The sequence below is a fragment of the Gossypium hirsutum genome, chromosome A13 (genome assembly GCF_007990345.1).
Source record: "Gossypium hirsutum isolate 1008001.06 chromosome A13, Gossypium_hirsutum_v2.1, whole genome shotgun sequence".
NCBI classification, from domain to species: Eukaryota; Viridiplantae; Streptophyta; class Magnoliopsida; order Malvales; family Malvaceae; genus Gossypium; species Gossypium hirsutum.
In genome coordinates this window covers 99,711,097-99,727,157 of record NC_053436.1, presented here as the reverse complement: position 1 = coordinate 99,727,157, position 16,061 = coordinate 99,711,097, and the positions used below count along the sequence as shown (strand labels likewise).

General features: G+C 37.0%; 1 non-coding gene and 1 pseudogene across 1 annotated transcript; both read left to right on the top strand.

Moving 5' to 3' along the window:
* The first annotated feature begins 336 nt into the window (after positions 1–336).
* Positions 337–2,119, top strand: LOC107912969 (UDP-glycosyltransferase 73C3-like; annotated as a pseudogene).
* Positions 2,120–11,555: 9,436 nt separating this feature from the next.
* LOC121213132 (small nucleolar RNA R71) lies at positions 11,556–11,662 on the top strand. The gene has a single exon (XR_005908501.1). It is a non-coding gene; the product is annotated as a small nucleolar RNA R71 (small nucleolar RNA).
* Positions 11,663–16,061: the final 4,399 nt, after the last annotated feature.

Genomic DNA, 16,061 nt, shown 5'->3' with positions numbered 1-16,061 from the left:
GTCAAACGATGGACTTTCAACCAGCATATTTTAGTTCAAATCATAGTTTTCATATTTAATGTTTGGTTGTTTGTCACAAGCTTGTTGTTAATACGTTTGGCTTGTAAGTCTCCACCAGTCAAAGTTGATACCGTATACGACATTTTATGACTACTTACAAATCAATAATAGCCGCCCAGCACTTTAATTGCAGTTTAATTTGACAAATGAGAAACACCTCACTCACTTCTACTTAAATAGACAAAAATGCTTATGTATGCACTTATCTCACCTGCAAAACCAATCATACTCAACCAGTTCTTTTTCTTTTTTTTTACAAACAATATATTAAAATATCTAAAATATTACACACATAATAAAAATTTCAAATTTTATATAAACATATGAACGCAGACTAATATACTAAGCTTATGATTTAGTTTCAACAGTTTCCATGGCTACTCCTACTCAAGAGGAGCAGCAGCTTCACTTTGTGGTGTTTCCCTTCATGGCTCAAGGCCATATGACCCCTATGATTGACATTGCTAGATTGCTGGCACAGGGAGGCGTGATTATAACCATCATTACAACGCCTCGAAACGCAGCAAGATTCAAGGCAACCCTCGATCGTTCAATGGAATCGGGGCTCTCCATCCGTCTACTCGAGTTTCGGTTTCCATGTGCCGAATTTGGATTACCGGAAGGGTGCGAGAGCTTTGACATGCTGCCTTCCTTTAGCTTAGCCTTGAATTTCTTCCAAGCAGCCAACATGCTCGAAAACCAGTCAGAAAACTGTTCCCTGAGCTAACGCCACGCCCCACCTGTATCCTTTCTGATGTGTTGTTGTCCTACACGCTCGACATTGCCAACCAGTTTCAGATTCCGCGTATCGTGTTCCAGGGAGTTTGTTGCTTTCTTCTTGTTTGCCTCCATAATTTACGTATGTCCAACGTACTTGACCAAGTAACCTCCGAGACAGAGTACTTCGTTATGCCTAATATGCCCCACGAAGTTGAGTTCACTAAATGCCAAATCCCACAAGTTATGTATGAAAACCTCAAGCAATTTTCTGAGGAACGGAAGAAGGCAGATCTCGAGTCTTTCGGTGTCATCGTAAACTCTTTTGAAGAGATGGAACCTGAATATGTTAAAGAATACAAGAAGACAAGGGAGGACAAAGTATGGTGCATTGGTCCGGTTTCTCTATGTAACAAGGAGGCAATGGATAAAGCTCAGAGAGGCAACAAGGCCCCGGTTGATGAACAACAGTTCTTGGGATGGCTTGATTCTCAAAAACCAGGTACCGTAATCTATGCCTGTCTGGGAAGCATATCGAATGTGACACCCCCACAAACAATACAACTCGGTTTAGGCCTAGAGGCATCCAATAGGCCATTTATTTGGGTTATAAGAGGAAGTGATGCATCAAATGAAGTAGACAAGTGGATTTCAGAGGATGGTTTCGAGGAAAAAACGAAAGGAAGAGGGCTTGTGATCCGGGGTTGGGCGCCGCAAGTGTTAATACTATCGCATCCAGCTATTGGAGGGTTCTTAACTCATTGTGGTTGGAACTCGACGATCGAAGGCATCTCTGCCGGTGTTCCATTGATAACTTGGCCGCTTTTTGCAGATCAGTTTGCCAATGAGAAACTGGCTGTACAAATACTTGAAATCGGGGTGAGGGTGGGAGTAGAGGAGCCAATGAGGTGGGGCGAAGAGGAGAAAATTGGAGTATTAGTGAAGAAAGATGTTAAAGAGGCTATTGAAAAGCTGATGGATGAAGGAGAGGAAGGAGAAGAGAGAAGAAAGAGAGCTAAAAGACTCGGAGAAATGGCAAATAAGGCTGTTGAAATAGGGGGATCTTCTCACCTCAACATTACACGGTTAATCCAAGATATCAGGCGAAGGGCTAATGAAAGGAAGCAACTTAGCACCTGAGACGATATAGCAACCTCATATCTCCATTGTAATTTTCTTTACACATATTCGGACATATCTCCAAATACATGAAACAATTTAGAAAAAATAGAATATACTCAACATGAGTCACCTGCTCGTATAACTGGAGTTAGTTCATGGTCACTTGTATGCATTGCTCTGAATACCCGAGAAATATATTTATAAAATGCAAATTGCCCAATCTCAAGAAAAATGAATGGAGTACAGGCTCACAGCACATCCCTGAACTTCCTCTGTATCTGCAGGAAATAACACAACATAAAAAAACGTCAACAGGCAAGACCAACAAGACCAAATAATCTAATGTTTTTACCGTATAAACTAAATAATTACACGCACATAATAGAAAAATGTACTTTTAGACATAATGCTATAATTGGAAACCGACACAATCACAGTAGTAAACATTGTGATTATAACAGAATTTATGAAACTATATTATCTCCATGAAATTTCATTATCATAGTGATGCATCCAAGGGATGATGAAATTAACAAAACCTTCCAAGGAACACAATCAATGTGTTTAAACTTATGTTGCTTTGACGCTTCATGTTTATTGAAATACTCATGCTCGATGCCCACGTGGATATGAAGATATAATTTAAAAAGATCCTTCAATCCTTGTCAGAAACCTACCAAGTAACATAGGCATAAACACAAAGTAGGTTCAATAGAAAGAATGAAGAATTGCATATGTTTAGAGAGAAATATTGGCAAATGGTATAAATGAGATATTACAATACTAAAAGTGGATTTGAAAGAAAACATAATAATTATTACATGATGATAACACTCAACCTCTGTAGCAGCAAACATTTTTTTTTATTGAAATTAGGGTATTAAAAATAACTAATTTCTTTGTCGCGGATACTCTCTAAAAAAATAAATGGGGTTAGAATTGAATTCTCATTTCATTGTTAAGAGATGATATAAGCAACCACTATACAACACGTCGAGGGTTTATTTATTTTTTATCATTCAATATAAACTTGACCAGGCTGATTTCCATTTAGGGGTGAAATTTTTTAACTCATAATAGCAAATTATAATTATCACATCACTTTTTCCTATATTTTATACTTTTATTTAAGTAACTCTGTTTTATAATAAGTCCAATTCTTTTAATCAATAATTGTAATTTAAATTACAATTATTTTTAAACTTGTAATTACCACAATTCTTATTAAATTATAATTATTTTGTAACATCTATTTTCTTTCTAAGTTAAATATTATAATTATTTTAAAATGTGAATTTAGTATTACAATTAACAATAAATGTATTCTTATCAGTTCAAAAGCTTTTCCAAACTCGTGCTTACATATATATATATGTATACATATATATACATATATATGTATACATATATATAAATATACATATATATGTATACATATATATATGTATATATATTATAAATTAATTATAGAAATAATATTTTTTATTTTCTTGAAAATTCATGACTTATTATTATTATTATTATTATTATTATTATTATTATTATTATTATTATTATTATTATCATCATCATCATCATCAATTGGCCTCAACTCAGTTGTGTGAAATTACTACAAATTCAATAGTTTTAGAAAACAATAACAGTATTTTTGAGAGTGTTTTTGTATTTTACATACAATTTGGAAAATTACCTACATAATGAGATTTAAACTCAAGACCTCAAAATCTTTCTTCTCTGAATTTTACCATTTCAATAAAGTCACAACTAATTTTAATATAATTTTTTTAATAGATTTGTTACATAAAATTTTTCACCCACATCATAGATGTGTCATAATCTAGTTATTATTATATTAAAGTTTGACTTAGATATATGATGTTGCATGATAAGTTTTATATTTATGATTGATCGTACTTGAAAACTAACTATTATCACGATAAAGGCAAGCGCACCTATCGAATAGTAATATAGCTTATAGCAAGACCAGAATGTCGAACCCACGTGAACTAAAAATACTAGTATTAACCTCCTTTTTATTATCTAGCTTAAAAATAAGTGGATTTATTTTATTTAAACTAATTAACTAAACTAAGAATGCACAGGAAGTGAATTGGAGAAATACTTTTGGGAAAACTGATTGATTTAGACAATACCCAAGGAAAAATCCATCTAGACTTCTCTTTTTATTTAACTCTGAATTAGACGATTTATTCACTTGACTCGATCCATTAATTGAAATCACTAGACTAATTTATTATCTCTCTAGACTAACAACGTCTAACCCTAGGTTGATTAATTGAAATCACTTTCTAATTAAAACCCCTAGTGTTGCATTAACTCGATCTATGGATTTCCTTATTAGGTTTGACCCTAATCCGAAAGATTTATGTCGCCCTATGTCTAGGGGTGCAATCAACTCCGCTTAATTGTGCTAAATATACTCTTAGACAGGGACTTTTGCTCCTCTGATTAAGCACATCAATAGTATCCTGGAATATTAAAGCAAGAATTAAGAACAAATCAGGTATTTATCATATAATTCAGAAAATAGTAGCAAGATACGTCTTAGGTTTCATTCCCCTTAGGTATTTAGAGGGTTTAGTTCATATGTGTAAAAGAAAACATCTCAGAAGAATAATAATAACAAAACATAAAGAAACCCAAAAATCCCTGAAGGAAATTGAAGGGACATCTTCAGTCTTGAAGTAGAATTCGGCTTTTAAGATAGATCGATCCACTTTCTTCGAGTAATTCCTTGCCTCCTACTCCATGTGCTCCCCTAGATGCCTCCTCTAGGGTGTTTATATAGGCTTTAGAATGCTTCAAAACCCTTAAAAGTGGTCTTTTCTGAGTAGAACTAGACTTGGGCTTGACAGGGACACGGCCGAGTGACACGCCCGTGTGGGGTGGCTTAGGCCGTGTTAGAGTCTGCTAAATAGACAAAGGCGTGTGGTCTACCCGTGTAAGGAAGTCCAGGCTGTGTTAGAGTCTGCTAAATAGACACGGGCGTGTGGTCTACCTGTGTAAGGAAGTCCAGGCCGTGTTGATTTCCCACGTTGACCATTTTTTCTATTTTCGGCCCGTTTCTCACTCTTTTTACTCTCCTATGCTCACCTAAGTATAAAACATGAAATTAAAGGATTAGGAACATCAAATTCCACAAATCTAATGATAATTCATCCAAAAATGTGCTAAGCATGGGATAAAAATATGTATAAATTACGACTTATCAAATACCCCCACACTTAAGTGTTTGCTTGTCCTCAAGCAAAATCCTCAATTCACAATTACGAATTTATTTTTCTCAACTTATAATCCCTATCAATAATATCTCAAAATAATTCATAAGTAATCATACTTTGAGAATTCAACTAAAAGAATATCAGAGTTTCAAACATTCCAAGTTGAGCATTTTATCACGAAAACATAGGTGTCTCCCCTCATCTAAGTAATCACCTTTGATTCAAAATATCACAGAATTCAACATCCTCACTAAAGATTCACTCAAATCACTCAAGGTGTTTAAGGACAACAAATTTAGCACTCAACAGTCAATATGAAAAGTTATTACCATAGGCTTGCGTGAAAATCAAATCTCTACCACTATATATTGAGATGATACATCAATCAAAAGGTCTTTAGATGGTTGTAACATGGCTTTGGTTAGGGGGTGTGGTCACAAGTTGAAAGAGAAGGTTAGAAACGAGATTGAATTGAAAAATTACCTAACTAGAAAAATGCTAAAACTGACAAATTACATTCCTAATTAGATGATCCTAGAACTGAGCTTTTCTTCATGGATAACATCGTTTTAATCCAAGCATTACATAATTTCATAAAATGCTAGACGATAAATCTCAATTGCAGCAACTTGGTTTTTTTTTAGAACAAATTAAGTAACATAGAACTTTGCTAACTATAAAAAATAAAACATAGCTAAGCAATTTATCCAAATCAAATCTCAACAAAAATGGGACCAAATTAATTGAGGGGATTTCAACAAAAATGGGTTATGGGTTAATATTGAGGGTAAATCAATGAATGGCTTGTTAGGCTCAAAGGGGTTCACTAAAGGTTAATTATGAAGGTAGACTTTTATGGAGTGAGTGGGTTAAACCTAAGTGCCTTTATCATCTTGACATATCAAATCAATGGTGTGGTCTTGACATGTATAATTGAAGCAAGTTCTAGAATAACAAATCAATATTGACGCACTCATAGCAATAATAAAAGTGAGCATGAAAGAAATAATATATGTTCTAAAGGCTCAAGATATCACAAAAATTATGGCTTTTTGATGTTAATCATGTAAATTTCAACTTCAAGATAATACCTAAACTTGGGGAAACAACCTAAAAAAAATTTTAATTCTCAAAAATCAACTTATCATGCTTGATTCTCTAATTTCTTAAAGTTTAAACAATCAATGCATAAATGCCTATGTTTTAATTCAAGACATATCAATAAAAATCATAAATTAATCAAAATTCATTCTAATAGTGATATGAGTGAGTCACGTGAGCATAAGACAAAATTCAGGGATTTTCTGATAATGATATAAATAACCCCCACACTTAAGATGTACATTGTCCTCAATGTACAAAGATAGATTTACTGAAAATTATAAATATAAGATCATAAGATAGAGAGAGAAGTGAAACTTCTTAAATGTTAAATGGAATCCTTGAAGTGGAGTCATAAAAAGTAATCGGCTAAGGCAAGGGTGAGATTGGAGGAGAATACTCCGGTGGTGGTAGAGGTTGTTAGTCCACAAGTGCTGCGCCAAAAGAATATTATAACTAGTGGTAGCTATGGTCGTGGTCGAGCAGGGTATGACAGTTGTGGAGGACTTTTTCCAGTGGAGTTGCAAATTCCTAAGTGATAGTGAGCTTTGGAGTTTTTCATAACTACGATAGAATCAATAACTCTTTAAGAAATATAAAGTAGCATGATTACTCGTAAAGAAATGGCCGAAAACATAAATTGCTTAATATAAATTGTAAACCTAAAGATGAAGTAAAAATAGTATTAAAGCGAAATAAAATAAAAGTAATTAAAAAAATAAAGATAAAAGTAGAAACATAAAAATAATAAATAAAAGTCTTCAAAAATCTTCATCTCCAGATGGTTCGAGAGGTGGGGGTGGCGATAAAATGTGAAGGTCCTGACAAATCTGATGTAAGGTTGCATCAATGTGATCAAAGCACTGAAAAAATTGCTGCTTGAATCGAGTGAGACACTTAGAGATGTCAGAGAGTGAAGCAGCCGCATGAATTGGATGGTGAATGGGTGGAGGCTGAGATGGTAGATACTCGTGAGGTGGAGGGACATCATCAGTAATGTCCTCTGGGTCCTCCTGCTCGATTGACTGGACGAGGCGGTACTGAAGGGGATCAAATCCACGTCGTCGCCCGATCATCCTCATATGGAGCATACTCGAGATGCCCTGTAGGGACATCTGACCAATGAGGGTGAGGGAGGATGCTTGCACCGCTGTGTTGAGGAGACCGAAATACCGCATCAGGTGAGTCACATAAGGGCTGATGGAAATGACTCTCTTCCTATGCCGTTCTGTCTGATGGCGAATAGTGAGGGCGATGAAATAGGCGAGGTTGAATACGTGCCCATGCGTCATGCTCCATAAAAATAGGCGTCGTTAGTGTTGACGATGCCAGTACTCTCTCGCCGTCCTGTTAGGGTGTGGGCTAGGATGGCGTGTAGGTATCTCAGTGATGGGGCGAGAGTCGATGCTTTGGAGCGGCTAGGGTCATAAGTGGCCGAAGTAGGGACTAGGGCCTTCCAGCAATTTGAAGGAGAATAGTGGATGTGGCGATGGAGACTGTCGAAGTCGTCGTCGTCCATGAACTCCTCTATATATAGTCCTAATGCAACATTGAACTCAGGCACGCTCAACTGGCGAACTAAACCATCGAGACGGAACTGGACCGTTCCAGGATCATTGAACTCTGTCATAACAGATTGAAGGTGGAAGGTCGAACAGAGTTCCAATGTGAGCTCGAGATATGTCAGCTTGACAATCTCGAAGAAAAGCCTTCATGGATCAGTAGTCAAGAGAGCCCGGACTGAGTAGCGAGTTGGATCTGCTATAGAGTGGTCTAATCAATACAACAACCCACACCTAGGGGTTAGGCCCGTATTATCTGGAATAGTTCTTTCTGGTGTCCCGGTGAAAATTAGAGGAATAGATGTCGTATCTCGTTAGTAGGACCCGAGAAGGATGCTGCTCCTTTTTGCTTCTTCGAGGTAGAGACGGGAGTCTTTTTCCCACGGGTGTTTGTCATAGTGTGCCTACGAATAAAAGTTTAAGTATCAATAATAATTCTTACATCTGCAAGAAAAATCTAATTAATCCAAAAAAAATAATGACTTGCTTGTAAGATAACATGGACACAAATTCAAGCCTGCTAAAAACAAAACATTGTGATATTGCATATAAATCAACGGGCTAAATATAAGATGGAAATAGTGCTAAGGCTAAACCAAGCGAATGCTAAAAGACCAATCAACTGATAGTGAACAATACCATTAATAATCCTAATCATATGGGCAAACAAAGCAAGAGTAAAGATCAATGAAAACACAACGACTAAGTAAATCTTTATCATTGGAATTCACGAAACATAGATAAGGGTTAATAAGCATGCAAATTACTAGCAATTGAAAGAATAATAAGAATAAGTTAAGAGATCAATAAAAGAAGTAAAAGAAATAAAAGTAATGGGGTGAAAGGGAAACAAACGACTGATAAACGATGGTGGTGTTTGATGGAGGAATGGTGTGGCGCTGGTGTGTGGCGAATGATGGCGGCGATGGTATGTGGGGGAAGTGAGGGATGAGAGGAAAAAGAAAGGAAAAGGGCAGTTATGGATGAATGAAGGACAAGAGAGGAGATTCTTGATGCATATGGAGGAAAATGGTGGAGAAGGGGTAGAGTTTAGGGTAATGGTCGGAGCTTAAGTGGCAACGGCAGCGGAGAGAGCGGTGACTAGGGTTAGGGTATTGGGGAAAGGAATGATGAATAGTGGGGGTTTATATAGATATTAGGGCACACGGCCGTAGAGCACGCCCGTGTGCCCTTATTTTAGCCCGTGTGTTTCGTGGTTTTCAAATTTAGGCGCATTTAGAATTCGGCCCACGTCCGTGTTCTTTGGGCATGTTGGTGTACATGACCGTGTCGTACGGTCGTGTCCTGCATCGTTCGCTTCTCCCACACCCATGTATGTATGCGCACGCCCGTGTTATTTTAACAGTTTCGACCACGGGTGATGGGTAAAGGCGTGTCGCATGTCCACGTTAATTCCTCAGTTTTTACCACGGTTTATGGACACGGGCATGCCGCACGCCCATGTTGATTTGGTAGGATTGCCCTCGGCCATGCCGCACGGCCGTCGCAATGTATCAAATCCTGTGTTTTGGGAAATATTTTGCTCTATTTTTACACGGTTGTATCACACGGCCGTGTCGCCTCCCGTGGTATGAGCACAGCCTAAGGCACGCCCGTGTGCCTGGCTGTGTGGATTTGGAAAACCTCTATTCAAGGACTCAGTTACTGATTTAGATGTTAAAAACTAAACTTTAAAGAAATCAACACCGTTAGTGCTCGGGTTGCCTCCCAAGAAGTGCTTATTTAAAGTCTAAGCTAGACTTACCTCTCTGTTGCTTGGTCATGATGGTGCGAGGAGTTTACACCCCATATTCCTGCTATCAATTTCATCAAAATAAGGTTTTAGACGAATACTATTTACCTTAAAAGTATCAAATTTGGAATGAGTTACCTCGACTGTATCGTATGGGAAAATGCTAAGTACCGTAAAAGGGATTGCTCCATTGGGTTCAAAAGTGGTAATATGAGGGTCTGTCGTATCTAATAGTACTTTGTCCCCAACCTTAAGTTTATTTGATAAAAAATGTAGTCCGTCATGGCGTGGTTTTGGTTTATCGTGTGTTCTTAGTTTTCGTGTAAGCCATTCATCTAGTTCCTCAATCTGTAGCCTTTGCTCTTCATAGATGGGTCCTTTTTTGTTACTTGAACATGGCTTATGTATGCTTTTCGAACATGTTTCCTGCAGAGAAGGTTGCACCACATGATCAGTATTAGTAACATGATTTATACAACCACCCTCTATATTTGATGTGTTACTCGAATTACGAGCTTAAAGAGTGATTGTTTCATCACCCACACGAAGTGTGAGTTCACCTGTACCAATATCAATAATAGTTCTAGCAGTTGCTAAAAAGCTAAAATCAAAGGTACATCACTATCATCTTCCATGTCTAGAACAACAAAATCAATCGGGAATATAAATTTATCGATTTTGACAAGTATGTCTTAATGATACCCCTAGGAAATCTAATAGTTTTATCTACTAACTGAATGCTCATCCTAGTTTGTTTGGGTTTCCTAAGACCTAGTTGTTTAAACGTTTTATAGGGCATGACGTTAATTCTTGCCCCTAAATCAGCCAATGCATTATTAATATTTAAGCTGCCAATTAAACAAGGAATCGTAAAACTCTCTGGATCTTTCAATTTGTTGGGCAGCTTATTCTGTAGAATGGCTGAGCGAACTGTGCTTAACTCCACATGTGACCTCTCATCCAACTTCTGTTTATTTGCTAAAAGCTCCTTTAAAAATTTAACTGCGTTCGGCATCTACGAAAGAGCTTCAATAAACGATAAGTTAATATGTAATTTCTTTAATAATTTAAGGAATTTACCAAATTGTTCGTCTGTATGGTATTTCCTTGTCCCTCTGAGGTATGGCACACGGGGGTTGTACTCCTTACTTACCGGTTTTCGCTCACTGTGGTCCACCTCACATTTACCTTTACTTACCACAATTTCTTGCCTCAGTTCAATTTCAGGTTCAACTAACCCTACCTTATCTTGAATGGTAATCGCATTGAGCTATTCCCTTAGGTTAGATTTAGTGTTACTCGATAAGCTACCTTATGGTCGTTCAAAAATCAATTTAGCAACCTGGCCTGTCTGAGTTTTGAGCCCTTGGATCGACGCTTGTTGATTCTTAAGTGTTGTTTCAAAATTCTGAAAATGGGTTTCTGACACTGAGATGAATTTCGTTAGCATCTCTTCAAGGTTCAACTTTTTTTCCTGCTGGTAAGGTGGTTGTTGAAAACCCGGGGGATGTCGTGGCCTTTGATTTCCTTGGCCACCCCACGAGAAGTTAGGATGGTTCCTCCAACCTGCATTATAAGTGTTACTGTATGGATTATTTTAAGGTCTAGAATTATTGTTACCCATTTATTGAACTTGTTCCTCCTTGGTGCTAGGGTTGAAGGATTGATATTCTATGTGTACTCCTCCTCTATTTGAATCGCGCCTCATCACTGGATGTACCTGAGTAGAACCATACAAACCGTCAATATTTTTTATTTAGAAGTTCTTCCTGGTTAGACAGCATAGTAACCGCGTCGAGGTTGAAAACACCGACCGCTTTTGTCAGCTTTGCTCTCATGACTTCCCACTGATAGTTATTCAGTGGCATCTCTTCAAAAAATTCGTAAGCCTCTTCAAGTGTTTTATTGTTTAATGTTCCACCGGCGGCTACATTGATCAGTTGCCTAGTTGAGGGGTTCACACTGTCGTAAAAAGTCTGAACCTCTAACCATAAAAGTAACCCATGGTGAGGGCACTTTCTTAATAGGTCCTTGTATCTCTCCCATGCATCATAAAGAATTTCTAGATCCATCTGCACAAAAGAAGAGATATCATTCCTGAATTTAGCCGTTTTAGCCGGCGAAAAATATTTAAGTAAAAATTTTTCAGTCATTTGTTCCCAAGTAGTGATTGACCCTCGTGGTAACGAGTTCAACCTCTATTTAGCCTTATTCCTTAACGAAAAGGGAAACAACCAAAGGCGAATGACATTATCAGAAATGACATTGATTTTAAAAGTGTTGCAGAGTTTCAGAAAATTCGCTAAATGAGTGTTTGGATCCTCATCCTGCAAACAATCAAACTGTTGTATCATTTGAATCATGTTAGGTTTCAGTTCAAATTTATTTGTAGCAATAGAAAACCTAACTATACTCGATTCAGTTCCTATTAAATTAGGTTTAGCGTAATCATACATAGTACGAAGAGCAGTATTTTGATTTACTGGATCAGCAGCAATCGCAAGAGGTAGCGGATTTTCTTGATTTTCAACCATCTCCTCTGTTGTAGTGTGAATATCATTCTCTCGCTCTTCCTCTATGTGTCTTAGGTTTTGCCTTATTTCTTTTCAATTTCTGTGAGCTGTGCTTTCTATTTCACTATCAAAAATTAATGGTCCCGATGGGTTTCTTCTAGTCATAAACTATAAAAACCTGCCAGAAGTGAATAAAAGAAAATTTAGTAATATAAACAAAAAATTTAAATTGCAATAAAATAAATGGCTGAAGTAATAAAAATTAAGCATTCCTAATATCTTAGTTCCCCGGTAACGGTGCCAAAAACTTGATGTTGTGTGATAAGTTTTATATTTATGATTGATCGTACTTGAAAACTAACTATTATCATGATAAAGGCCAGTGCACCTATCGAATAGTAGTATAGCTTATAGCAAGACCGGAATGTCGAACCCACAGGAACTAAAAATACTAGTATTAACCTTATTTTTATTATCTAGCTTAAAAATAAGGGGATTTGCTTTATCTAAACTAATTCACTAAACTAAGAATGCATAGGAAGTGAATTGGGGAAATACTTTTGGGAAAACTGATTGATTTAGACAATACCCAAGGAACAATCCACCTAGACTTCACTTGTTATTTGACTCTGAATTAGATGATTTATTCACTTGAGTCGATCCGTAGAAATTCCTAATTTATATTATTATCTCTCTCGAGACTAACAACGTCTAATACTAGGTTGATTAATTGAAATCTCTTTCTAATTAAAACCCTAATGTTGCATTAACTCGATCTATGGATTCCCTTATTAGGTTTGACACTAATCCGACAGATTTATGTCATCCTATGTCTAGGGGTGCAATCAACTCCGCTTAATTATGCTAGATCTACTCTTATACAGGGACTTTTGCTCCTCTGAATAAGCACGTCAATACTTGAATCAATATCCTAGAATATTAAAGTAAGAATTAAGAACTCATAATTAAGAACAAATCAAGTATTTATCATATAATTCAGAAAATAGTAACAAGATCCGTCTTAGGTTTCATTCCCTTAGGTATTTAGAGGATTTAGTTCATATATTTAAAAGAAAATATCTCAGAAGAATAATAATAACAAAACATAAAGAAACCCAAAAATCCTCGAAAGAAGTTGAAGGGAGATCTTCAGTCTTGAAATAGAATCCGGCTTTTGAGATGGATCGATCGGCTTTCTTCGAGTAATTCCTTACCTCCTACTCCGTGTGTTCCCCTAGGTGCCTCCTCTAGGGTGTTTATATAGACTTTAGAATGCTTCAAAACCCTCAAAAGTGACCTTTTCCGAGTAGAACTAGACTTGGTCTCGACAGGGACACGACCGTGTGACAGGCCCGTGTGGAGTGGCTTAGGCCATGTTAGAGTCTACTAAATAGACAAGGGCATATGGTCTACCCGTGTAAGGAAGTCCAAGCCATGTTAGAGTATGCTAAACAGACACGGGTGTGTAGTCTACCCGTGTAAGGAATCCAGGTCGTGTTGATTTCCCACGTTGACCCATTTTCTTCATTTTCAGCCCGCTTCTCGCTATTTTTACTCTCCTATGCTCACCTAAGTATAAAACATGAAATTAAAGGATTAGGAGCAACAAATTCCATAAATCTAATGATAATTCATCCAAAAATATGCTAAGCATGGGATAAAAATATGTATAAATTACGACTTATGAATATCTAATATGAATTTGTTTGTATCACACTAAGTTCCTTTAAACCTGAAAATTTGGAACCATCAGGGGATCTAATTGAATAAGACCGTAAGTTGGCGGTCTTTATTGGAAAATCAAGAAAAAGTAAAAATGGAATTGAACGTGGTTGAAATCCAATTCTGATTCGATCGAATCATAATCAGCCGGTTCCTTAGTGGGAGACAAAATAATTATGGATGAATGGTTGTTATACGATGGAAGACTTCACATGAAGGATTATAAATAGTTGGGAAATTACTTCTCGAGGAGTATTCAACTCCATTCTGTTTCATTTTCATCTTCCCTTCATCTTCTTCTTTAGTAGCTCCTAGAGGAGATGGTTACAAGAAAACTCTGCATGGGGCAATGATATTGAGATTTGAGTAGGAAAAGTAGATAATCTAGTAAGTTCGTAAGATTATGAATCCTTTTGTGTATTTAAGATTTCAAAACCAAAGTTAAAGACTTCCAAAAACCATTTTAAGGATTCTGCATGTTTTTTGAAAACTAAGCTTAAACTGGGATTACTAAGTTTAACCAATAAATTGGTTGTCTTGCTTAGCTTCCAGAAGAATGGAAGATTTGACGTTCAAAAAAAGCTAAGCGGATAAGGCAAAGAAGCATCAACTAAGTTTATGCACTTCATCCCTAGATGCTAGGTATGTTAAGATTGTATAGGTATGTAAGTATCCGCCACATTGGTTCAAAATTCATGAATTGATTATGATACCATGGAATTTTATTTATGAGATGCATTTATGGCATGTGGAACATGAAAGGGGAAACATTGATGGGTTTAGATGAAGTTAGGATCAAAGAAGTGAGACTTTCTATTAGATACCACCATACGGTGTTGCTATGTGCACTCGTGATGTGCAAAGCTGTAGGCCTTGCAAAGTGGACATTATGGTGTTCGAGCATCAAGATTAAGAATGGTGAAATGGAGGAATGGATAGAATGAAATAGATAATTAAATCTATAGAGCGTGGCCAGGCCATGTGACTGGTTGGAGGCAATATGCCTAAAATGAGTAAGACCAAACCTGAAAGACGCTATGGCATCATGATAAAAACGAGTAAGACCGTAGCTAAAAGATGTTATGACATCATGATAGAAATGAGTAAGACCATAGCTAAAAGATGTTATGGCATTATGTGAAACTCACTGGTGGCTAAATAGGACTAAGACCATGGCTGAAAAATGTTATGACATGCTTTGATAGTTCGTCAGGATAGTAAACACAGGGTTATAGTGTGTAAGACCCTAGCTGAAAGATGTTATTGTATCATAGATGATATGATAGGACATTAAACATTGGATGGTCCATCTGGACAATAAACACCAGGATTATGGGGGTAAGGCCATAGTTCAACTATGATAACCAATGGAATCCATCAGGACATTAAACATGGAACCTAATTAGTAAGACCATAGTTCGACTATGGCAACCAATGGAGTTCGCCAAGACATTAAACATGGAACATGACGGGTAAGACCATAGCTTGACTATGGTAACCAATGGAGCTTGTCAGGATATTAAACATGGAACCTGACGAGTAAGACCTTAGGTTAGCTGTAGCAGTATAAAAGATCCACCGAGATAATAAACACGGGTGGAAAATCAGAACAGAAATCATGGGACAACTCGTAAACAAGTAAAAGGGGTTGGATGAAAATTGGAAGTATGGGCATACATTAGATAGCCAGAGGGATAAAGGAATCCGCCGATAAAAAGGGAAATATAAAGTGGGAAAAGATTGCTAGAATAGTATTTATGAAAGCCAGTAAAGCATGTGAGAGGTAACCTAGAAGAAATAATCATGGAATTAGACGCACTAACAGTGATTAATTCTAGAAAAGGATCCATCAATAAGAGCTGCTAGGGGACACTCAGAGTAACATTATATTCTAGTGGGTGGTCTTGGGAACCATGCTAGACCTTAAGAAAAAGAAGGGTTAGATAGAACGCATTGACAAAGAAGGATACATGGGATGACGGATAAGTCTGTTAAGACTATTCTTCTTTAAGGGGAAATCGTTAAGGAAGTATCAACCAAATGGCGAGCCATTAGGGGGATGCAGTATGACAGACTCAAAAGACCACACAGTGGCATTCGGCTGAGTATTGAAGGTCATAGTAGGCCTTAGTTGAAGGGCGTGCTACGCTTAAAGGTAAGGTCATGCGACTAAAGTGGATTACAAAGAAGTAATCAAACCACTATTTAAGCTAAGCGGGATTTAGTCTGCTAGGGTGGTATGGGACCTTACCAGTCATGCCAACGGGTG